Below are 26,498 nucleotides of genomic sequence, written 5' to 3' on the forward strand. Positions count from 1 at the left end.
TTACACGCTGACAGATACAAGGCGGTCACACTCTTCACTTCAGTGAGATGAAAGCGAGAGGCGAACAAAACTCATTCAATGAAAGTGCAGGTCATTGAGGGGCCTTTAAAGTCCTGATTGTTTGCACTGAACTTCTTCCCAAAGCGTTTCCGATTCACGTGCAGCGATTTGGCGAATTATTTCCCTCTTTGCAAAAGTTTCAACTGCAGGTCATGATCAAAAGTCAAGGGCAGAATGAGACGTCTTCCTGAAATTTGGGAACCAGGGAAGCAGACTTTAGAGCAAGGTTTTGTTTATTGAGAAAAAGCAGATAAAACATTCAATCCGCAACGATCCAGAATCCGATCAGCTCGAGAAGTAACGGTTACCCCGTGATTTGAACACGCAGCCTTCTGGTGGCGCAATAATTCATGGAGATGGAAGCAGGACGTTGAAAAGAGGGAATAAATCGATTAAGTGAGTGGGCAAAACTGCGGCAAATAGAGTTCAATGTGGGGGAGAGCGAGGTGATCCACTTTAAATCTAATAAAGATAAATCAGGCTATTTTCTAAATGGTGAGAAAAAAAGGAACTGTGGAGGAGCAGAGAGATTTCGGGGTCCAATGCAGAAATCGCTACCAACCAGCATACAGTTACAACAATTAATTAAACAGCCATTCGGACCGCCGGTTAGCTCATTTGCAAAGAGTATGCCGTAATGTCATGATCACGGATTCCATTCTTGTAATATACTTTATTTATTTCGGGTTTTTGTAACTTTTAAAATGCAAGCCTTGCAAACAGGTCCACAGACAAATTCACGGGGACAGTGTTATTGTAACTTTGCCCATGGGCCGGAGAAACACGTCTTTCTTTTTATTTTTCTTTCTCCGGTTTGCAGAGAACCGTTCAACTCGCGGCCTGTTCCCATTAATGATCAGCAGCAGCAACAGACAGACAGAGCGGGTCTGACCGCCCCGAGATGTGGAAAAGGCATCGGTTTTGGACAAATGCATCAAATGAAATTGTCCCCCGGGAGAGAGAAAACAAGATAAAAAGGCAGAAGGTAACAGAGAAATAAAAACTAAATCAAGACGAAAAAATATTTCCCATCCTTGATGCCTCTCTATTTGATCCCCAATCCTTCAGTGGCGGGTATTAAATTTCACTGTAATTAAATGCGAGAATGGAATCAAGGAAGAAGAAACTCAACAACCAAAAACTGCCGAAACTTGGGATTGAACCAAGGATCTTTAGATCTTCAGTCCAACGCTCTCCCAATTGAACTATTTCGGCTGTTTATCAAAATGTCCCTTTACGTCATTGTCTTGGAAGAAAACATAACCCCAGGAGGAATTCCAACTCCTGCTTATTCCGCAATTCATAAAAAACATCGCACTCACATGTACACACCCCCATTTCGTATATAAACATCGCACTCATTTATACACACCCGCAATTCAGATATAAACATCACACTCATATATAGACTCCCACAGTTCATATATAAATATCACACTCATATATACACACACAGTTCATATATAAACATCACACTCATATATAGACTCACACAGTTCATATATAAATATCACACTCATATTTACAAACGCAGTTCATACATAAACATCGCACTCATATATAGACTCCCACAGTTGATATATAAATATCACACTCATATATACACACCCATAGTTCATTTTCTAAATATCACCCTCATATAAACACACCCACAGTTCATATATAAACATCACACTCATATATAAACACCCATTGTTCATATTTAAACATCACACTCATATAGACACACACAGTTCATATATAAACATTGCGCTCATATATAGACTCCCACAGTTCATATGTGAATATCACATTCATATATGCACTCCCACACTTTATAAAACAACAGCGCCCTCTCACTACACGTCCTGTTTTGTATTTTCAGCGTTAAATTTGCTGAAGTCTGGCAAAGGGGGCGAAAAGTCGGTCCTGCCGGTGAATGCTACTTCGACGGATGTGTCGGTGTCCAGGGGATTGGAAAGCTTCTGTGCCACACGAAGTGTCTGAAAGGCCCGGATACACATGAAGATCATCAGCGCGGTGTCCACACCTCGTGCTGCAATGTTAGCGAGCCTGACATCAACTTAAAAGGGGGCTTGTTGCAAACACCTTGTCGTCTCAGTTTCTTTTTGCACAGAACTGAACCTCAATCGTTCAAAATGCAATGTTTTCTTTGCTGTTTCACAATAAACAATATCTTATAATAAAGTTTCGCTCATTGGTTCCGCAGTGTCAGAGGGAGAATTGTCCTAAACTCCTCATTTAATTCATTGTTTATTCAGAATCAGCCCACGATTGACACAGAGAGATAAACACAGGAAGAGATACAGAGTATCGGTAAACACAGCAAAAGATACAGAGTATCGGTAAACAAAGCGAGAGATACAGAGTATCGGTAAACACAGCGAGAGATACAGAGTATCGGTAAACACAGCGGGAGATACAGAGTATCGGTAAACACAGCGAGATACAGTGTATCGGTAATACACAGCGAGAGATACAGAGTATCGGTAAACACAGCGGGAGATACAGAGTATCGGTAAACACAGCGAGATACAGTGTATCGGTAAACACAGCGAGAGATACAGAGTATCCGTGAACACAGCGAGAGATACAGAGTATCGGTAAACACAGCGAGAGATACAGAGTATTGGTAAACACAGCGGTAGATACAGAGTATCGGTAAACACAGCGAGATACAGTGTATCGGTAAACACAGCGAAATGGACAAGAAAAATAGAAAAATACAAACTGCCTCAAACGCTAACAGACAGTGAGAGGTGGATATCAGGAAGAGGAGGTGGGGTCGTTGCAGCTTAATTTGTATCATCAATTTGCAAAAGCTGGGCAAATTGCCTTTTTCGTCACAAGAGGTCCTCGGTTCGATTCCCAGGAGTGCCTTTTTATTCAATCTGATATTTACCCCATTTCTGAATTAAACAACAAAGTAACACAGGCCGTATTTGTATTAATTCCGGAGCCAACAAGGAAAGGACTGCTGAACTGTAACGCGGAAGTGCTCGTTCTTTGTACAGACGGACCTCTCACTGAAGTAGCAAGCACTTTGAGCTTGACAAATCATAGAATCGTTGGAGTTTGGAAGGATGCCATTCGGCCCATCGAGTCAGTGCCGTCTCTTTGGAAGAGCAATCCAGTTAGTCCGATTCCCTCTCTCTTTCCCCGTAGCCCTGCATTTTCTTCCCTTCTACTATTTATCCAATTCCCTTTTGAAAGCCACGATTGAATCTGTTTCCACCATCCTTTCAGGCAGTGCATTCCAGATCAGAACTTCTCGCTGCTTTTTTTTTTCCTGATGTCGCCTTTGGTTTTTTGCCAATCACCTTAAATCTGTGCTCTCTGGTTCCCGATCCTTCCGCCAATGGGAACAGTTTCTCTCTATTTACTTTATCTAAACCCGTCATGATTTTGAACACTTCCATCAAATCTTCTCTCAAACTTTTCTGTTCTCAGGAGAACAACCCGAGCTTCTCCAGTCTATTCGCGGAACTGAAGTCCCTCATCCCTGGAACCATTTCTGCACCTTCTTTTCTGCATCTTTTCTGCACCCTCTCGAAGGCCTTCACATCCTTCTGAAACTGCGGTGCCCCGAATTGGACATAATGCTCAAGTTGTGGCTGAACCAGTGTTTTATAAAGGTTTAACATAACTTCCTTGCTTTTGTGCTCGATGCCTCTATCTATAAAGCCCCAGATTCCGTATCCTTTATAACCGCTTTCTCAATCTCTCCTGCCACCTTCAAAGATTTGTGCACAGATACCACCAGGTCGCTTTTCCTGCATCCCCTTTGGAATTGTACCATTTAGTTTATTTTGCATCTCCTCGTTCTTCCTTCCAAAATGTATCATTTCGCATTTCTCTGCATTAAATGTTATCTGCTATGTGTCCGTCCATTCCACCAGACTGTCTATGTCATCTAGGAGTCTATTACTGTCCTCCTCACTGTTTACTGCGCTTCTAAGTTTTGTGTTATCTGCAATTTGAAATTGTGCCCTGTACACCCAAGTCCAATTCATTAATATATATCAAAAAAAGCAGCCATCCTAGTACCGACCCCCAGGGAACACCACTGTATACCTTCCTGCAGTCCAAAAAACAACCGTTTACCACTACACTCTGTTTCCCGTCAGTTAGCCAATTCGCATCCATGCTGCCACTGCCCCTATTTGTTCCACTGGCTTCAATTTTGCTGACAAACTGATTACTGGACTATCCCAATGGTCTCGTGGCTCGTCTCCCTTCTTCCACCCTCCATAAAACTGAGCTCATCCAAAACTCTGCTGCCCGTATCCTAACGCTCAACAAGTCCCGTTCTCCCACCTCCCCTGTGATCACTAACCTACATTGGCTCCCAGTCCGGGAAAGCCTCGATTTTAAAATGCTCATCCATGTTTTCAAATCCCTCCATCTCTTCACCTATTCCTATCTCTGCAACCTCCTCCAGCCCTACAATTCTCTTCCTTTTTTTCAAATGCCTCTGTGGCCTCGCCCCACCCTATCTCTGCAACCTCCTCCAGCCCTACAATTCTCATCCTTCTTTTCAAATGCCTCTATGGCCTCGCCCCTCCCTATCTCTGCAACCTCCTCCAGCCCTACAATTCTCATCCTTCTTTTCAAATGCCTCTATGGCCTCGCCCCTCCCTGTCTCTGTAACCTCCTCCAGCCCTGCAACCCTTCGAGATCTTAGCGCTCCTCCAATTCATCCTTCTTTTGCGTCCCCGATTTTAATTGCTCCACCATTGGCGGCCGTGCCTTCAGCTGCCTCGGCCCGAAGCTCTGGAATTCCCTCCCTAAACCTCACCGCCTCTCTCCCTCTCTCTCCTCGTTTAAGATGCTCCTTAAAACCTACCTCTTTAACCAAGCTTTTGTTCATCTGTCCTAAGACCTCCTTATGTGGCTCAGTGTGAAATTTTGTTTGATAATCTGTCCAGTGAGTCGCCTTGAGTCGTTTCACCACGTTAAAGGCCCGAAATTTACGCTTGTTGTTGTTGTTGTTGTTGCTGTTGTTGTTTGGCACTTTATCGACCGCATTGCCCTCATCAACCCTCTCTATTACCTTATCAAAAAACTTAATCAAGTTAGTTAAACACGATTTGCCTTTAACAAATCCACGCTGGCTTTCCTTTATTAATCCACACTTGCCCAAGTGACTATTCATTTTGGCCCGGATCATCGTTTATAAAAGCTTCCCCACCACCGAGTTTAATGTTACTGGCCTGTAGTTGTTTGGTTTATCCTTACACTCTTTTTTAACAAGGATCTAACATTTGTAATCATCCAGTCCTCTGGCATTACCCCCGCATCTAAGACGGATTGGAAGATTATGACCAGGACCTCTGAAATTTCAACCCTTCCACTCCCTCAGTAACCTTGAAAGCATCCCATCCGGACCGGGTGACTTATCAACTTTAAGCATAGGCAGCCTTTCAAGTGCTGTATCAATTTTCACCACATCCAGTGTCTCAACTACCTCCCTTTTTACTGTGACTTTGGCAGCATCTTCTTCCTTGGTAGAGACAGATGCAAAGTACTCTTTTAGTGTCTCAGTCACGCTTTCTGCCTCCATGAGTAGATCTCCTTTTTGATCCCTAATCGGCCACACCCCTCCTCTTATGAACCTTTCATTATTTAAATGCCTGTCGAAGACTTTTGGATTACCTTTTATGTTAGCCGCCAAACTATGTTCATACTCTCTCTTTGCCCCTCTTACTTACTTTTTCACGGTACTTCCTATATTCAGCCTGGTTCTCACTTGTATTGTCAAACTGATATCTATCATAAACCCCCTTTATCTGCTTCATTTTACCCCCTATCTCTTTCGTCATCCAGCGATCTCAGGCACTACCTTCCCCCCTCTTGGGAATCTACCCAGTCTGTACCCGAAACATCTCCTCCACCCATTGTTCGATTATAATTTAGGCTGCCAATCTTTGATTCCAATTTACACGGGCCAGGTACGTTCTCAACCCATTAAAATTGGCCTCCTGTTAAGTACTTTACTCGAGATAGCTCCTTCTCCTTTTCCATAACTCATCTAAATCTTATGATACTATGATCACCGTTCCCTAAATATGACACTGACACTTGCTCCAATTGACCCACCTCATTCCCCTGAACCAGATCCACCAATGCCTCCTTCCTCGTATCATTATGTGTTAAGTTTAACACCTGTGACGTATTTGTATATTTTTTATATTTAATGTAAGATATTTGAGCTGCGAATGTGTCCAAAACACGTTTTGAGGATAATGCACTGGTGGGCTTATTTTACAAATTCCTTTAACTACAACCAGCAACCAATCTCCATGAAAGGTTGCGAAGCAAAGCTGGTTTCAGAGCAGTTTTCGGCGTTCAGCTTTTGTTCACAATGTGTAATTACTAGAAACTCAATTAAAGCACATCTTTGTATCAATGAGAATGTCAGGCACAGGACAGTTGGGATGGAACCGTCTCTTATAATAATTACAAAGTGTAATAGATTAAAAAGTGAAAAAGCCAATCCAATCTCTCAGTTTCTCTGTCACTTTCTCGGTGAGTGAACGTAAACCAGCAGAAGAAGCGAAAACAGAGAACTGAGCACTTTTGTTTGTTTCCTTTTCCTTCGGGCGAGTACAGTTGAAGAGAATGATTTCTGTTTCCTGCTGGACAAATAACTGGAATGAGCAGTGTATCTGGTTCCCATGGTACCCAATGAAACATCCACGTTTATATATCACATTTTCACTGATACCTTCCTTCCTCACTAATTATAGGAAACTTTTGGTAAGGTTCAATCACACTTCAGAAGTCCAGAAGCACAAAGGAAGGTGGACACCTCATGGTGACGTAACCTGAGGGCGAGGCAGGTTTGTAGGTTTACCTGGAGCTGTAAATGTATAAACTCCTTCCAATGTACAAACTCCCCTCACCAACAGTAATTCAATTCTAACTGATCTGAGACTTTGGTCATTTATGGTGATTATACTTTGTAGAGTTAAAGCATCAGTAAAATCCGTTGTGTGTTGTACTATAGCCGTTCAGTCAATATAAAACATTGTCATCCGACTTACCATGAGCAATGCCACACGGGATATGTTAGGTTACGGACAATTCTGCCTCCAGCAGTTGTTCTCTCGGTCACACATCCGACATCAGCTCTCGGTTTCACACTTCAGAGTCACGCCTGAATATGAACACATTTCTGTTTCAGACTTTGACCTGAAGGTCAACAAATCGCAAGTCAAGAGGAAGGGAACAAACAAATCAAATATTTAAGAACGTTAACGGATAGAAAATTCACCATAAATGACTGAGGAAAAAATGAAGCAAACGGATCAAGATGAACAATTAGCAAAAGGGAACAATTAAAGAAAGGAGAAGGGGAACAGATCAAATCGCTCCAAATATTTTTTGAAAAATCCTTTTGTTTTTCATCTTAGTTTCTCCGTTAAGTTGTGGACGAACATCGAAAAATACTTTTCGTAACATCATAAAGACAATTAGAATAAACATTTCACAAAGTAGGCCTTAATCTTACTTATACGATCGCGTGTTATGTGTTTGTAAAATCTGCAATTGTTTTACCATTCTTTAAGTTTAGAGGGATGCCCTGAATATATGTTCTACATTGAAACGGAAGTGGATTAATAAAATAAAATGAGGAAATTTGTTTATGAATATGAAGAGCTGATTTTCCATGTTAGATATCGCAATATATTTATTTACGCAACTGTAATTTGTGAAATGATGGAATGTATTTATTTCTATATCTGTACAGGTAAGGAAATCCCAACTGGATCATTTCCAGGAACCAGTCAAGTACTTAAATTAGTTTGTCAAACCCAAAACACCCTTTGGGATTTGCTGATTGAAAATTTGCATGGAAATCGCGACCATCACAAAGCATTTGAACAAATATACCCGCTGAGGTTTCGGGATTGTTACTGACTTCTTTATATCACTGAGTAACCTATTTTAAACTGGGTGAAGCTACAAATCTGATGATAAGAGTTTGGGTTAGAGAAGGAACAAATGAAAGTATCAAATTTAATTGCACTGATTCCACAAACACTGTACACCACATCGATTAAACATTGTTAACTGTTTCGACATAAAACTGGTGAGGGTGTAAATCGAAAGTAACAGAAAAAAAGCTCATTAATGTCTCAAATTTAATTTTGATATTGTTGCACAAACATCGAACAGCCCATCCCCAAAACACTGTCCCGATCTAAAATCAGTCGGCAGGACCCTGAGCCACAGTGAAAATGCTGCGATATCAACCTGGTTCAAAACACACAGCCTTCTGATTTGGAGTCAGACGCGACTGTTCTTGCACCAGGCCCATAACAAGCGACTGGAGCCGGATCCATTGGAGGGCGATCGGTGCCGACCGCCACCGCGGCTCTCGGAATGAGAGAGGCGGAAGCAGGAGCAGCCTGACCGCCTCAACCACAGCACAAGATCCCCGCTCTGCCTCACATTGCATAACTGACTCTGTGGCGCAATGGATAGCGTGTTGGACTTCTACTTAATAATTGGAGTTGAATTTTAGTTCAGGGATCGGGAGCTGGGAAGTGAAATTTTGCAGCAAAACCGCAACAGGATCATTGATGTCCGTCAAGGACGGGAAGATTGGCGAAACATTCTCAAGGAGGAGATTCAACATCTGTTCAGGCCGAATGTCAATCCGCTGGACTTCCGGCTCTGTCAGACTGCATGTTCCTTCAGACAGGTTTCTAACTGGACACATGCATCAGGCTGCCGTGACAGCATTGGTGCTTCAGGGGTAGAATTCTTGCTTGCAGTAATTCTATTCCTGTAAAAGTGGCTCCTAAAAATCGCAAGATGGAAAGTATCCTGCCTGAGCGGTCTAACCCGCTGGTTTAAAGCTCCAGTTAAATCCCTGAAATTTAGATGGATCAAAATCATAGTTTGTGGTTCCAATTCCGCAGCCTCCCTCCGGAAAACAAGTAATGCTAAACATCTAATCTGTTATTGCAACAGCGCAGACCGGAGGAACCACATGGCAATTCAAATAAGTAGATGCATTTTGGAACACACCAATTGTACCTTCAACTCCGGTTGAAATGTTCACGAGCAAAAGGATTGTTTGACCTTGCTGAGACTCGAATTAACAACCACGGCATTTCCCGATCCTGTGCTGTCATGGAAGGACCGCGGACTGACCGATTGCGCCGCTAGAGTCCGGTCACTCTGATCACCTGTCCCACTCTGCTGGAAAGAATCTTAAGGTAAGAGGCCCTTACCTGTGGAAACGTGTCCTGTCCCCGTGATGAAACGAATATCTGCACTTCCACTTTCAGCTTCTTGCACATCCTCTGCTCCATCGCACGACAATCGGGTTTTCTGCGAACAGGTCAAAATGAACATTGCCAGAAATTCTATCAGTTGTAAGATTTGAACCCAGCGCCCACGCAGCGATTGGATTTATTGTCTTAAAGCAGTGAGTTCCGGTCGCACAACGCCTTGCCAGTCTTTCACGTTTTGTTTAATGCCCAAATAAAAAAATGGAGCTAATTGACCGCGTTTACGCCGTGCGGGGGTTGTTCTCCTTCGAGCAGAGACGGTTCAGAGGAGATTTGATCGAAGTGTTCAAAGTCATGAAGGGTTTGGATAAAGTCAATAAAGAGAAGCTGTTCCCATTGGCGGAAGTGTCGAGAATCAGAGGACACAGGATTGAAGTGATTGCAAAAGAACCAAAGGCGACATGAGGAAAATCTTATTTACGCAGCGAATACTTATGATCTGGAATGCGCTGCCTGAAAGGGTGGTGGAAGCAGATTCAATCGCGGCTTTCAAAAAGGAATTTGATAAATACTTGAAGGGGAAAATGCAGGGCCACTGGGAAAGGGACGGGGAATGGGACCAATGGGATTGTTCTTACAAAAGGCAGGTAAGGAATTTATGGGTCGAATGGCCTCCTTCTGTGCTGTGTTCATTCTATCATAAATATTATTTTACATACAGTGAATGGACCATCCCTAAAATACTGCCCCGCTAAAAAACAGAGTGATACTGAAACGTTGCGAAAATTCAATCACCCCAACGTGATCCAAACAAGCATTTTTTCTGATTTGCAGTCAGACGCGCTACCGTTGCACCACGAGGTCCACAACCAAAACTTGGAGCCGGATCCATAAGTGGGAAATCAGTACCGGCCACCGCAGGGACTCTCAGAGGCGGAAGCAGCAGCAGCAACAGCCGCTGCCCGGCCTGGGAGCCGCCTGCCGGTCTCTCTTACTGAACGGGACCGATCCAGTTTCAGCTCACACACAGGCCCAGGAATCCCACTCCTGATAGGTTCACTTCATTAAACCTTGTTTAGATTTTGTGAATTGGGATTTAATTCAATCCTCATCTGCCCTCCGCTCTGTCAGTTCAGGTCTTTATTTAAACCGATACTTGGAGCTCTGTTTCACAGGCTGCCGGCTGTTTAAGCATTTCTCAGTCCCACTACTCCCATTATTAACACGTTTTGCTGCTAACCTCTGCTTAACACAAAGTGCCCAGGAATGAGGGAATTTCTCCTGGGGACTGGGGATCGGACTCGGATTCGGCTCAACCCTCAAATCCACAAACATATTGTCACTGCTGCTGCACAGGATTAAAGGAAGGGACCGATCCAGATGCTGTTTAAAATTATTACTGACAAATCAGGATAAAAGGCAAAGGACACGGTCTGCTTCTCTGCCCGTCTGTCTGTCTGTCTATCTGGCTGTCTACCTGTATATCCGTCTGAATGCGTCTCTGCCTTATTCTCAGGATTTTTGATTGGTGGCTGCAGGCCTCCCTCCCTGACTGAATTACCAAGTACCGGACCGTGTGTCAGAATGAATGACTTTGACTTACCGTCTGCCTTTTTATGGAACTGAATGGCCACATTTCTGAGTTCATATCTTCGCTCTGTGTCACAATCCTGTCTCTGTCTCTCAGGATGACAATACACACACAACATTCACACACCGACTTTGACTGAACGCAACTTTAATCTGCTGCAGTGTGTACCATCTACAAGATGCACTCTACCAACTCGCCAAGGCTTCTTCGACAGCACCTCCCAAGCCTGCGACCTCTACCACCTAGAAGGACAATGGCTGCAGGTACATGGGAAGAGCACGTTCACCTCCAAGTCACACACCATCCCGACTTGGAATGGTGACGTCATTCCTTCATCGTCGCTGGCTCAAAATCCTGGAATTCCCTATCTAACAGCACTGTGGGAGAACCTTCACCACACGGACTGCAGCGGTTCAAGGAGGCGGCTCACCACCACCTTCTCAAGGACAATTATGGATGGGCAATAAATGCTGGCCTTGCCAGTGACACCTAAATACCACGAATTAATATCTTAGTTCCTGCTGGAGTTTAATGATTTTGAAATTTTGAAGATTTTTTCCTGTGTAACTTGTGACGTTTTGATCATTGAGATGCTTGTGAAGGAAAGCGGAAGAGGATTGGCGGCGTTTAGTGTGGGACAGAAGTGATGTTGTCTAACGGAGAAGCGACACAGTGCTATGAACTGAGCAAAGGTTTCGCTAGTTTAGCGGTCGTCACGTTCGTCTCACATGCGAAAAGTCCCCGGTTAGATCGGAGGCAGAAACGTTATTTGGGAAGTTACTCCTGATGACCCTCCAGGGCTGAGCTTCACCTGTGAAAATGCGCCGCCAATTGTTTGTTCCTGTTCAATTTTACAACGGCTCTATCACAGTCCTGGTGTCATAAACACCGAACATTTTTAACGAGACTCTTAAATTACTGTCTGTGAAATGAGAACGGATGAAAGTTCATCACATGCAAAGCACAAAGTTTCGCTGTCACTCGTTAACCATGTTCATATTAACACCGGTCTGCAGCAGAAAGTTATCGGTTCATTAATGACGATTACAATTATTCATCTTTCACAGAGAATCATCGGTTTCGTGTATTAAATTGTTAAGGTTCATCATTGTTTTGTGAAAACGATTTTCTTGACCGAGAATCGAACCCGCAACACGAAAATGAAACTATTATGTCGAAAACACAAGCTGCCAGCAAATCAACAAACCCAAAGATTTCTGGAGATGAAGCCCTGAATCTCTCTGCTCCTCCATACTTCCGAACTTCTCTCCATTTAGAAGATACTCTGATCTATCTTAGTTTCCCACTGGATTATATCACACTTCCCCACATTGAACTCCATCTGTCACAGTTTTGCCCTCTCAGTTAATCATCAATGGCTCCAATCTACACTATTTACTGCGCCACCTATCTTGCTGGTTTAAGGGTGAAAACTGCCCTCCGCTTCACTGTAAGTGCAAAGAGGCAACTTTTTAGATGCCGTGTAGTGTTATTGAACGGCAGGTTGGACCTGCTCGTTTCGTCTCATCTCATTTTCTGGTAACGGGAATATTACTGAAATAGAACCTGGGCAGTGTCCTAGGCCCAACCATCTTCAGCTGCTTCATCAATGACCTTCCCTCCATCATAAGGTCAGAATTGGGGATGTTCGCTGATGACTGCACAGTGTTCAGTTCCATTCGCAACCCCTCAGATAATGAAGCAGTCCGAGCCTGCATGCAGCAAGACCTGGACAACATCCAGGCTTGGGCTCATAGGTGGCAAGTAACATTCGCGCCAGTTAAGTGCCAGGCAATGACCATCTCCAACAAGAGAGAGTCTAACCACCTCCCCTTGACATTCAACGGCATTACCATCGCCGAATCCCCGACCATCAACATCCTGGGGGTCACCATTGACCAGAAACTTAACTGGACCAGCCATATAAATACTGTGGCTACGAGAGCAGGTCAGAGGCTGGGTATTCTGCGGCGAGTGACTCACCTCCTGACTCCCCAAAGCCTTTCCACCATCTACAAGGCACAAGTCAGGAGTGTGATGGAATACTCTCCACTTGCCTGGATGAGTGCAGCTCCAACAACACTCAAAAAGCTCGACACCATCCAAGATAAAGCAGCCCGCTTCATTGGCACCCCATCCGCCACCCTAAACATTCACTCCCTTCACCACCGGCGCACTGTGGCTGCAGTGTGCACCATCCACAGGATGCACTGCAGCAACTCGCCAAGGCTTCTTCGACAGCACCTCCCAAACCCGCGACCTCTACCACCTAGAAGGACAAGAGCAGCAGGCGCATGGGAACAACACCACCTGCACGTTCCCCTCCAAGTCACACACCATCCCGACTTGGAAATATATCGCCGTTCCTTCATTGTCGCTGAGTCAAAATCCTGGAACTCCCTTCCCAGCACTGTGGGAGAACCGTCACCACACGGACTGCAGCGGTTCAAGAAGGCGGCTCACCACCACCTTCTCGAGGGCAATTAGGGATGGGCAATAAATGCCGGCCTTGCCAGCGACGCCCACATCCCGTGAACGAATAATAAAAAAAATAACAGTTCAAAAAACCACTTCTCTCTACCACTGGGGACTGAGCCTTCAAACATACAGGCAGTTATGAGCCTAATGCTCAGAAATAATACAGCACAAATCTTCACTCGTGCAAGCTGCACACCTTTTATTTTAGAGAAGTAAACTGATGGTAGACAGCTGCTGTACTGGTCGCAGCAAACTCAAGCTTCAGCGCGGTGAATTAATGGTTTAGTATAAAGCACATTGTGTCTCTGTGGTGTAATCGGTCAGCGCGTTCGGCTGTTGATTGAAAGGTTGCTGGTTTAAGCCCGCCCAGGATAACTTTTACCTCGGGATTCATTGCCTCACAGCGCCAGGTTTCCAATGTGTGTTTTGTCTGCAAGAAAATGCAGGGTAAAAATTGCCAGCGGAGCACGGCTGATATTCCACCACTGACTCTGCGGTCCGATAGCAGGCACATGAAAAATATTTAAAAATCCGAGATTGGCGATACGGAACTCAGAATTCTTCTTCACAGACAAGGTCCGAAGGGAGGACTCAATGTCGTAGAGCTGGTTCATTCAGATATGGATATTTGTGCAGTGAGCGAGACCGGACTGCTACCGTGTTTCCACAATGAATGTCACTCCTTTATTTTGGAAAAGCAACATGATTTGTACATTCCGACCGGTTTCAGTTAATTTGTGAGAGATCATGAAAGGCCCCTGCAGCGCTGTCTCGGCGAAAAACAACAGTTCGAAGCCGCATTTCAGATGGACAACAAACCCATCAGTTTTCCGCTGTTCCCCAGCTCCCGGAGTGAGTGAGGCTGCGAGAGCAGGATTTATGGAGGACCGGAGGGACTGAAACTTTATTTGGGCTTTGGTGGGAAATCCAGTGAAAGTGAATAAGAGCTCCAGGATTTGAACCAGTGAAACTCCCTGAGCGAGAATCAGATCCAAAGACCAACTGGCAACAGATCCATGCAGCCAATGTAAAATTTTGCTGCGACGCAGCCGATCAGCCATCCTTTCAGAACACAATGTCCATCCAATCTCGCTTTCTTGTACAAAATATGATGCACAGCGATATCAGATTGGACACTAATTATTTCGAGTTAACAATATCAGCCTTTCTTCACCAAATTCGTTTTGAATGTACGACTTGCATTATCCTGAAACACTTTGCAGAATGAATTGCTCTGAAGCGACATAAATGTGGAGACATTGGCTACGAATTCATCAGCTGGGTTGTAACTTTACTTTTCCGACCATCTCAGCCTGCTTGTCTTGCAGGTTAGATCAGCCTTCGCCTTTCAAGGAAGCCTGAGAATTCTATCAGAGAGACAAGAGACAGAGTCCGTGACAGATACAGAGATGCAAGGAAATAAACGAAGAGTATAAATGCCAAGTTCAGCAAACTAGCAGAATGTAAGGTGTTGATTTGGAGATATTCCTTCTCGTGTCTTGAAATTTTGAAAGAGAACGTTGGGCGCCCGCCTCTCCTGCTTTGAAAAGGGTAAACGCGGTCAATTAGCTCTACTTCATACATTTGGACATTGAACAGATCGTTAAACAGTAACTCACCGAGTAGAATTCAAACCGGTGCAAGAAACCCCAGTGGAGGAAGAGTCTAACGCTTCAAACACTGGGCCATCGCAGCTGCACGCAGCAGTTCTTGCACAACTGCAGGTCAGACTGCAAAGGTTTTCACAGGACCTGCGCCAGACTGCATGTGCTTTGAAACAGGATTCCAAATGGATACATGCAGCAAATGGCCATGCGAGGATTGGTGGTGTTGGCGTTGAATTCTCGCCTGCTGATCATGCGACCTGGGTTTGATACTTGGCCAATGCAGGATCGTTTTACATTCTGAACCAATGAGGAACACGGGAACAGGACTCGGCCATTTCGCTCATCGAGACTGTTCCGCTCTTCAGTCCACAAAAATCAGGGGACAACACAGAGACAAGAGACAAGGAGAGAGAGAGAGATTCATGCAAATAAAGTCGAGTATAAATGGGTGGTTCTGCAAAGTACCAGAATTTTAGTTGCAGATTGGGCAAGATTCTTTCTTGTGTATTTGAATTTTGCAAGAGTACATTGGGCACCCAATTAAAAGCGCCGGCCACGCTCGAGTATCTGTCATGCTCTGAGAGAGATAAATGAAGTGAATTAGATCCAGTTCATTCATTTGAGCATTGAACGGATCTTTAAACAATAATTCAGCGAGCAGAAATCAAACCTGCGAAGGAAAACTCCATTTGATCTTGAAATTAACGCTTCAACCACTCGGCGATCGCAGCGGCACATGGCAGTACTTGCATGGCTGTAGATGCCACTTTAAACTGCCAGTTGCTTCAAACGATGCCCGATAGACCGGCGTTGTCTTGTAGCTTTCCCAGGAGCTTCACTTGATTCGGTGGGTCAAGTTTGGGAAATTGAATGATTTGCACCGGCAGCTTGTGGTAGTATATTACCTCATTTTCATTACCGGTAATGAACCACTGCAGCCACTGCAGAATTCGGTGCCACCCACAGCCGATCGGCCATCCTATCAGACCTCTTCTATCCATCCAATCACGTTTTCTATTCCGATGTAGAGAAATGTCGAGTTGCACACTAACTATTTCCTCCGTTCTCTTTCGCAAACATATCACTGAACCAAACTTCACAAGTCACTCAGGAAAAATAATTCATTTCAAAATCATTAGCTTCCGAAGGACGTGCGAGGACAGACTTACCAAACCTGCGTTCAGTCGTGAAGCTTGTGGGTGTGTTGTGATCCTGAGCGACAGAGACAGGCCTGCGACACAGAGCGAAGGCAGGAACTCAGAAATGTGGCCATAAATGGGCAGACAGTCAGTCACAGTCATTGATTCTGACACACGGCCCGGTAGTTGTTCAGTCAGTCGGGGAGCGAGGCCTGCAGCCAGCAAACAAAAAGCCTGGCCTGAGAATAAGGCAGAGACCAAATCAGACGGATAGACAGACAGACATCTGACTCAACGTCAAAACGCAGCGTGATCGAATCACGTTGCGGTGATATCATTTTCACAGTAGCTCAGTGTCCTGCCCACAGGTTTTATAGCGGGGCAGTGTTTTATGGATGGGCTGTTCATTGTTAGTAAAATAATATTGATCGGAATTTAATTTGTTACATTAAAGTGCTCTTTGTTTGTTAATTTTGATCTACATCCTCGACAGTATATACAGAAACAAGTAACAATGTTTAAGGGATGTGGTTTATTCAATATTCGTTGCAAAACCCTGTCAGCTGGTGTAAAAATAAACACAAACTACCCAACACGCGGGTAAGCCCATAAAGTTAAGATGCATACATGGCCGGTTAGCTCAGTTGGTTAGAGCGTGGTGCTAATAACTCCAAGGTCGCGGGTTCGATCCCCGTACGGGCCATAAGGTTCTTATTGCAATATTTTGGTAACTTTTAAAAGTTTGGCAGACTTTCGAAACAAGCGAATCCACACAAAATGTCATGAGGTAAATTTTTTGGAGTAACATCCATTGATATGTTTTCTGATCTATCTTTTTGAGGTCCAAAGTGGACGGCCTCAAACTTGCTTACGTTGAAATCCATTTGCCGCAGTTTTGCCCATTCACTTAATCTAGTGATATCTCTCTGTAATCTCATTCTTCCATCCAAACTGCTATGAATTCTGTCTATCTTTGTGTCATCGGCAAACTTGGATATGTGGTTCTCGATCCCGTCATCTAATGTCAATGAGACCGCCTAAATTGTGGTAAATTCACATTCAGCTTCAATCTCCACATCATCTTGAGACAATTTATTTACTCCGTGTGTGTTGCGCCTTGGAAACTTCTGCACTTTGTCCTCTGGAGCTCAAATATAATTCAATTCGAACAACTGCAAAGATGTCAGAATCCAATTGGTGACTTTTCACTGAAAAGCAGTGAGACAACAGGGCTCGTCCGGGATTTGAACCCGCGACCTCTCGCATATTCCATTAGAAAAACGCCAAAACGAGAATCATACCCCGAGACCAACGAGCCGCTTGCTAGAAAGCCCTGCAGCCAGTCTAAAATTTCACCATAGTCTTCAGCCGATCGGCTATCCTTTCCAACCGCTTCTGTCCACCCAATCTCGTTTTCTCTTCCTATATACAGCAATATCAAGTTGTACACGACATATTTCCAGTCACCAATATTAGCCTCTCTTTACTAAATTCGTTTACAATGTACGACTTGTTTTTTCAAATAATACTTTTCAGAATTAGTTAATCTGAAGCTGCATTGGCATCTGTCTCGGCATCGTCAGAGTATACAAGCTACCATAAGTATATTTTACTCACATTGCTGTTTTCTTTCACTGTGAGGGCGAAGAGACAAAAATGTGGAGACATTAGCTCCGAATTTATCAGCTGGGTTGCAACTTTACTTTTCCGACCGTCTCAGTCTTTTTTTCCTTTACCTTTCCCTGCTGGTGTTGCAGGTTCGATCAGTCTTTACCGTTCCAGGAAGCCTGAGAAGTCCATCAGGGGACAACATCGAGACAAGAGACAAGGAGAGATAGAGAGATTCATGTAAATAAAGTCGCTTAAAAATGGGTGGTTCTGCAAAGTAGCAGAATTTTAGTTGCAGATTGGGCAAGATTCTTTCTTGTGTATTTGAATTTTGCAAGAGTACATTGGGCACCCAATTAAAAGCGCCGGCCACGCTCGAGTATCTCTCATGCTCTGAGAGAGATAAATGAAGTGAGTTAGATCCAGTTCATTCATTTGAGCATTGAACGGATCTTTAAACAATAATTCAGCGAGCAGAAATCAAACCTCCGAGGGAAAACTCCATTTGATCTTGAATTTAACGCTTCAACCACTCGGCGATCGCAGCGGCACGTGGCAGTACTTGCATGGCTGGAGATGCTACTTTAAACTGCCAGTTGCTTCAAACGATGCCCGATAGACCGGCGTTGTCTTGTAGCTTTCCCAGGAGCTTCATTTGATTCGGTGGGTCAAGTTTGGGAAATTCAATGATTTTCACCGGCAGCTTGTGGTAGTATATTACCTCATTTTCATTACCGGTAATGAACCACTGCAGCCACTGCAGAATTCGGTGCCACCCACAGCCGATCGGCCATCCTTTCAGACCTCTTCTATCCATCCAATCACGTTTTCTATTCCGATGTAGAGAAATGTCGAGTTGCACACTAACTATTTCCTCCGTTCTCTTTCGCAAACATATCACTGAACCAAACTTCACAAGTCACTCAGGAAAAATAATTCAGTTCAAAATCATTAGCTTCCGAAGGACCTGCGAGGACAGACTGACCAAACCTGCGTTCAGTCGTGAAGCTTGTGGGTGTGTTGTGATCCTAACGGACAGAGACAGGCCTGCGACACACAGCGAAGGCAGGAACTCAGAAATGTAGCCATAAATGGGCAGACAGTAAGTCACAGTCATTGATTCTGACACACGGCCCGGGAGTTGTTCAGTCAGTCGGGGAGCGAGGCCTGCAGCCAGCAAACAAAAAGACTGGCCTGAGAATAAGGCAGAGACCCAATCAGACGGATAGACAGGCAGACATCTGACTCAACGTCAAAACGCAGCGTGATCGAATCACGTTGCGGTGATATCATTTTCACAGGAGATCAGAGTCCTGCCCACAGGTTTTATAGCGGGGCAGTGTATTATGGATGGGCTGTTCATTGTTGGTAAAATAATATTGATCGGAATTTAATTTGTTACATTAAAGTGCTCTTTGTTTGTTAATTTTGATCTACATCCTCGACAGTATATACAGAAACAAGTAACAATGTTTAAGGGATGTGATTTATTCAATATTCGTTGTCAAACCCTGTCAGATGGTGTAAAAATAAACACAAACTACCCAACACGCGGGTAAGCCCATAAAGCTAAAATGTATACATGGCCGGTTAGCTCAGTTGGTTAGAGCGTGGTGCTAATAACGCCAAGGTCGCGGGTTTGATCCCCGTACGGGCCATAAGGTTCCTTTTGCAATATTTTGGTAACTTTTAAAAGTTTGGCAGACTTGAGAAACAAGCGAATCCACACAAAATGTCATGTGGTCAATTTTTTGGAGTAACATCTATCTTTTTGAGGTCCAAAGTGGACGGCCTCAAACTTGCTTACTTTGAAATCCATTTGCCGCAGTTTTGCCCATTCACTTAATCTAGTGATATCTCGCTGTAATCTCATTCTTCCATCCAAACTGCTTATAATTCTGTCTATCTTTGTGTCATCGGCAAACTTGGATATGTGGTTCTCGATCCCGTCATCTATTATCAATGAGACCGCCGAAATTGGGGTAAATTCACATTCAGCTTCAATCTCCACATCATCTTGAGACATTTTATTTACTCCGTGTGTGTTGCGCCTTGGAAACTTCTGCACTTTGTCCTCTGGAGCTCAAATATAATTCAATTCGAACAACTGCAAAGATGTCAGAATCCAATTGGTGACTTTTCACTAAAAAGCAGTGAGATAACAGGGCTCGTCCGGGATTTGAACCCGGGCCCTCTCGCATATTCCATTAGAAAAACGCCCAAAGCGAGAATCATACCCCGAGACCAACGAGCCGCTTGCTAGAAAGCCCTGCAGCCGGTCTAAAATTTCACCATAGTCTTCAGCCGATCGGCTATACTTTCCAACCGCTTCTGTCCACCCAATCTCGTTTTCTATTCCTATTTGCAGCAATATCAAGTTGTACACTACCTATTTCCAGTCACCAATATTAGCCTCTCTTTACTAAATTCGTTTACAATGTACGACTTGTTTCTTCAAATAATACTTTTCAGAATTAGTTAATCTGAAGCTACATTGGCATCTGTCTCGGCATCGTCAGAGCATACAAGCTACCATAAGCATATTTTACTCACATTGCTGTTTCCTTTCACTGTGAGGGCGAAGAGACAAAAATGTGGAGACATTAGCTCCGAATTTATCAGCTGGGTTCCACCATTACTTTTCCGACCGTCTCAGTCTTTATTTCCTTTCCCTTTTCCTGCTGGTGTTGCAGGTTCGATCAGCCTTTCCCGTTCCAGGAAGCCTGAGAAGTCCATCAGGGGACAACATCGAGACAAGAGACAAGGAGCGATAATGAGATTCATCTAAATAAAGTCGCTTATAAATGGGTGGTTCTGCAAAGTAGCAGAATTTTAGTTGCAGATTGGGCAAGATTCTTTCTTGTGTATTTGAATTTTGCAAGAGTACATTGGGCACTCAATTAAAAGCGCCGGCCACGCTCGAGTATCTCTCATGCACTGAGAGAGATAAATGAAGTGAGTTAGATCCAGTTCATTCATTTGAGCATTGAACGAATCTTTAAACAATAATTCAGCGAGCAGAAATCAAACCTGCGAAGGAAAATTCCATTTGATCTTGAATTTAACTCTTCAACCACTCGGCGATCTCAGCGGCACGTGGCAATACTTGCATGGCTGTAGATGCCACTTTAAACTGACAGTTGCTTCAAACGATGCCCGATAGACCGGCGTTGTCTTGTAGCTTTCCCAGCAGCTTCATTTGATTCGGTGGGTCAAGTTTGGGAAATTGAATGATTTTCAGCGGCAGCTTGTGGTAGTATATTACCTCATTTTCATTACCGGTAATGAACCACTGCAGCCACTGCAGAATTCGGTGCCACCCACAGCCGATCGGCCATCCTTTCAGACCTCTTCTATCCATCCAATCACGTTTTCTATTCCGATGTAGAGAAATGTCGAGTTGCACACTAACTATTTCCTCCGTTCTCTTTCGCAAACATATCACTGAACCAAACTTCACAAGTCACTCAGGAAAAATAATTTAGTTCAAAATCATTAGCTTCCGAAGGACCTGCGCGGACAGACTGACCAAACCTGCGTTCAGTCGTGCAGCTTGTGGGTGTGTTGTGATCCTAAGGGACAGAGACAGGCCTGCGACACAGAGCGATGGCAGGAACTCAGAAATGTGGCCATAAATGGGCAGACAGTCAGTCACAGTCATTGATTCTGGCACACGGCCCGGTAGTTGTTCAGTCAGTCGGGGAGCGAGGCCTGCAGCCAGCAAACAAAAAGACTGGCCTGAGAATAAGGCAGAGACCCAATCAGACGGATAGACAGACAGACATCTGACTCAACGTCAAAACGCAGCGTGATCGAATCACGTTGCGGTGATATCATTTTCACAGTAGCTCAGGGTCCTGCCCACAGGTTTTATAGCGGGGCAGTGTTTTATGGATGGGCTGTTCATTGTTGGTAAAATAATATTGATCGGAATTTAATTTGTTACATTAAAGTGCTCTTTGTTTGTTAATTTTGATCTACATCCTCGACAGTATGTACAGAAACAAGTAACAATGTTTAAGGGATGTGATTTATTCAATATTCGTTGTAAAACCCTGTCAGATGGTGTAAAAATAAACACAAACTACCCAACACGCGGGTAAGCCCATAAAGCTAAAATGTATACATGGCCGGTTAGCTCAGTTGGTTAGAGCGTGGTGCTAATAACGCCAAGGTCGCGGGTTCGATCCCCGTACGGGCCATAAGGTTCCTTTTGCAATATTTTGGTAACTTTTAAAAGTTTGGCAGACTTGAGAAACAAGCGAATCCACACAAAATGTCATGTGGTCAATTTTTTGGAGTAACATCCATTAATATGTTTTCTCATCTATCTTTTTGAGGTCCAAAGTGGACGGCCTCAAACTTGCTTACGTTGAAATCCATTTGCCGCAGTTTTGCCCATTCACTTAATCTAGTGATATCTCTCTGTAATCTCATTCTTCCATCCAAACTGCTTATAATTCTGTCTATCTTTGTGTCATCGGCAAACTTGGATATGTGGTTCTCGATCCCGTCATCTAATATCAATGAGACCGCCTAAATTGGGGTAAATTCACATTCAGCTTCAATCTCCACATCATCTTGAGACATTTTATTTACTCCGTGTGTGTTGCGCCTTGGAAACTTCAGCACTTTGTCCTCTGGAGCTCAAATATAATTCAATTCGAACAACTGCAAAGATGTCAGAATCCAATTGGTGACTTTTCACTAAAAAGCAGTGAGATAACAGGGCTCGACCGGGATTTGAACCCGGGACCTCTCGCATATTCCATTAGAAAAACGCCCAAAGCGAGAATCATACCCCTAGACCAACGAGCCGCTTGCTGAAAAGCCCTGCAGCTGGTCTAAAATTTCACCATAGTCTTCAGCCGATCGGCTATCCTTTCCAACCGCTTCTGTCCACCCAATCTCGTTCTCTATTCCTATTTGTGGAAGTGACAATTTCGAATCCTTCGCATTTGAAAATCACAGAACAATGCCTGGTGATTCCTGCCCGTTGCCAAGTCAATCACAGTGAGCAGACAGAAAGGTGTCATCTAAAAGGCCACTGAATGTACAACCCCCCCCCCAAAAAAAAGAGAGGGAGGCAGAACGAAGACAGTCAATGACCCGTTATATTAAAAACAGATAACATTTGTTCGCTGGTGGGGTAACGTGTAGCGTGACATGAACCCAAGATCCCGGTTGAGGCCGTCCTCATGGGTGCGGAACTTGGCTATTAATTTCTGCTGGACGATTTTGCGTTGTCGTGTGTCTCGAAGGCCGCCTTGGAGTACGCTTACCCGAAGGTCGGTGGCTGAATGTCCATGACTGCTGAAGTGTTCCCCGACTGGGAGAGAACCCTCCTGTTTGGCGATTGTTGCGCGGTGTCCGTTCATCCGTTGTCGCAGCGTCTGCATGGTCTCGCCAATGTACCATGCACTGGGGCATCCTTTCCTGCAACGTATGAGGTAGACAACGTTGGCCGAGTCACAGGAGTATGAACCGTGCACCTGGTGAGTGGTGTCCTCTCGTGTGATGGTGGTATCTGTGTCGATGATCTGGCATGTCTTGCAGAGGTTACCGTGGCAGGGTTGTGTGGTGTCGTGGACGCTGTTCTCCTGAAAGCTGGGTAACTTGCTGCGAACGATGGTCTGTTTGAGGTTGGGTGGTTGTTTAAAGGCGAGTAGTGCAGGTGTGGGGATGGCCATAGCGAGGTATTCGTCATCATTGATGACATGTTGAAGGCTGCGGAGAACATGGCGTAGTTTCTCGGCAGCCGGGGAAGTACTGGACGACGAAGGGTACTCTGTTGGTTGCTTCCCGTGTTAGTCTTCTGAGGAGGTCCCGTTGCCAAGGCAATCAAAGTGTTCAGACAGAGAGGTGTTACCTACAGGGCCACCAAATGTACAAACAACAAAAAAGAAAAAAAAACAGAGAGAGAGAGGCAGAAACATAGAAACATCCGGAAGGAAGAGAAAGACAGCAAATGACCCGTTATATTAAAAACAGATAACATTTGTTCGCTGGTGGGGTTACGTGTAGTGTGACATGAACCCAAGATCCCGGTTGAGGCCGTCCCCATGGGTGCGGAACTTGGCTATCAATTTCTGCTCGACGATTTTGCGTTGACGTGTGTCTCGAAGGCCGCCTTGGAGTACGCTTACCCGAAGGTCGGTGGATGAATGTCCATGACTGCGAAAGTGTTCCCCGGCTGGGAGGGAACCCTCCTGTCTGGCGATTGTTGTGCAGTGTCCGTTCATCCATTGTCGCAGCGTCTGCATGGTCTCGCCAATGTACCATGCTCTGGGGCATCCTTTCCTGCAACGTATGAGGTAGACAACGTTGGCCGAGTCACAGGTTGTATGAACCGTGCACCTGGTGGGTGGTGTCCTCTCGTGTGATGGTGGTATCTGTGTCGATGATCTGGCATGTCTTGCAGAGGTTACCGTGGCAGGGTTGTGTGGTGTCGCGGACGCTGTTCTCCTGAAAGCTGGGTAATTTGCTGCGAACGATGGTCTGTTTGAGTTTGGGTGGCTGTTTAAAGGCGAGTAGTGAAGGTGTGGGGATGGCCATAGCGAGGTGTTCGTCGTCATTGATGACATGTTGAAGGCTGCGGAGAACATGGCGTAGTTTCTCCGCTCCGGGGAAGTACTGGACGACGAAGGATACTCTGTTGGTTGCGTCCCGTGTTAGTCTCCTGAGGAGGTCTATGCAATTTTTCGCTGTGGCCCGTCGGAACTGTCGATCGATGAGTCGAGCGTCATATCCCGTTCTTACTAGGGCGTCTTTCAGCGTCTGTCGGTGTCCATCGCGTTCCTCCTTGTCTGAGCAGATCCTGTGTATTCACAGGGCCTGTCCATAGGGGATGGCCTCTTTGACGTGGTTAGGGTGGAAGCTGGAAAAGTGGAGCATCGTGAGGTTGTCCGTGGGCTTGCGGTAGAGTGAGGTGCTGAGGTGCCCGTCTTTAATGGAGATTCGTGTGTCCAAGAAAGAAGCTGATTCTGAGGAGTAGTCCATGGTGAGCTTGATGGTGGGATGGAATTTGTTGATGTTATCGTGTAGTCTCTTGAGTGATTCCTCACCGTGGGTCCATAGAAAGAAAATGTCGTCGATGTATCTGGTGTATAGTGTTGGTTGGAGGTCCTGTGCAGTGAAGAAGTCCTGATCGAACTTGTGCATTAAAATGTTGGCGTATTGGGGTGCGGATTTGGTCCCCATGGCTATTCCGTGTGTTTGGGTAAATAACTGGTTATCGAAGGTGAAGACATTGTGATCCAGGATGAAGCGGATGAGTTGTAGGATGGCGTCTGGAGATTGGCTGTTGTTGGTGTTGAGTATTGATGCTGTCGCAGCGATGCCGTCATCGTGGGGGACACTGGTGTATAGTGCTGAGACGTCCATCGTGGTGAGAAGTGTTCCTGGTTCAACTGGTCTGTGGGTACTGAGTTTTTGTCGGAAGTCTGTAGTTTCGCGACAGAAGCTGGGGGTTCCCTGTACGATGGGTTTCAGGATGCCCTCGATGTATCCAGAGAGGTCCTGACCTTCAAAGCATCCTGCACGCTCTCATCCCACGTACTCCCCGAGTGGGAGACTTCTACTGCCTCCCAAAGATACACAAAGCCAACACACCCAGACGTCCTATCGGAACCCTGTGTGAGAACTTCTCTGGATACATCGAGGGCATCCTGAAACCCATCGTACAGGGAACCCCCAGCTTCTGTCGCGACACTACAGACTTCCTACAAAAACTCAGTACCCACGGACCAGTTGAACCAGGAACACTTCTCACCACGATGGACGTCTCAGCACTATACACCAGTATCCCCCACGATGACGGCATCGCTGCGACAGCATCAATACTCAACACCAACAACAGCCAATCCCCAGACGCCATCCTACAACTCATCCGCTTCATCCTGGATAACAATGTCTTCACCTTCGATAACCAGTTCTTTACCCAAACACACGGAACAGCCATGGGGACCAAATTTGCACCCCAATACGCCAACATTTTCATGCATAAGTTCGAGCAGGACTTCTTCACTGCACAGGACCTCCAACCAACACTATACACCAGATACATCGACGACATTTTCTTTCTATGGACCCACGGCGAAGAATCACTGAAGAGACTACACGATAACATCAACAAATTCCATCCCACCATCAAGCTCACCATGGACTACTCCTCAGAATCAGCTTCTTTCTTGGACACACGAATCTCCATCAAAGACGGGCACCTCAGCACCTCACTCTACCGCAAGCCCACGGACAACCTCACGATGCTCCACCTTTCCAGCTTCCACCCTAACCATGTCAAAGAGGCCATCCCCTATGGACAGGCCCTGCGAATACACAGGATCTGCTCAGACGAGGAGGAACGCGATGGACACCTACAGACGCTGAAAGATGCCCTAGTAAGAACGGGATATGATGCTCGACTCGTCGATCAACAGTTCCGACGGGCCACAGCGAAAAATCGCGTGGACCTCCTCAGAAGACTAACACGGGACGCAACCAACAGAGTACCCTTCGTCGTCCAGTACTTCCCCGGAGCGGAGAAACTACGCCATGTTCTCCGCAGCCTTCAACATGTCATCGATGACGACGAACACCTCGCTATGGCCATCCCCACAACTCCACTACTCGCCTTCAAACAGCCACCCAACCTCAAACAGACCATCGTTCGCAGCAAATTACCCAGCTTTCAGGAGAACAGCGTCCACGACATCACACAACCCTGCCACGGTAACCTCTGCAAGACATGCCAGATCATCGACACAGATAC

The 26,498-nt window shown here is 45.1% G+C and overlaps 4 non-coding genes across 4 annotated transcripts; 3 read left to right on the plus strand and 1 right to left on the minus strand.

Annotated features, from left to right (window-relative positions):
* Positions 1–1,202: 1,202 nt before the first annotated feature.
* On the minus strand, positions 1,203–1,275 carry trnaf-gaa (transfer RNA phenylalanine (anticodon GAA)). Its single transcript has one exon. It is a non-coding gene; the product is annotated as a tRNA-Phe (tRNA).
* Positions 1,276–16,749: 15,474 nt separating this feature from the next.
* On the plus strand, positions 16,750–16,823 carry trnai-aau (transfer RNA isoleucine (anticodon AAU)). The gene has a single exon. It is a non-coding gene; the product is annotated as a tRNA-Ile (tRNA).
* A 2,489-nt stretch (positions 16,824–19,312) lies between these two features.
* trnai-aau (transfer RNA isoleucine (anticodon AAU)) lies at positions 19,313–19,386 on the plus strand. Its single transcript has one exon. It is a non-coding gene; the product is annotated as a tRNA-Ile (tRNA).
* Positions 19,387–21,856: 2,470 nt separating this feature from the next.
* Positions 21,857–21,930, plus strand: trnai-aau (transfer RNA isoleucine (anticodon AAU)). Its single transcript has one exon. It is a non-coding gene; the product is annotated as a tRNA-Ile (tRNA).
* The last annotated feature ends 4,568 nt before the right edge of the window (positions 21,931–26,498 follow it).

Source organism: Heptranchias perlo, chromosome 20 (assembly GCF_035084215.1).
Source record: "Heptranchias perlo isolate sHepPer1 chromosome 20, sHepPer1.hap1, whole genome shotgun sequence".
NCBI lineage: Eukaryota > Metazoa > Chordata > Chondrichthyes > Hexanchiformes > Hexanchidae > Heptranchias > Heptranchias perlo.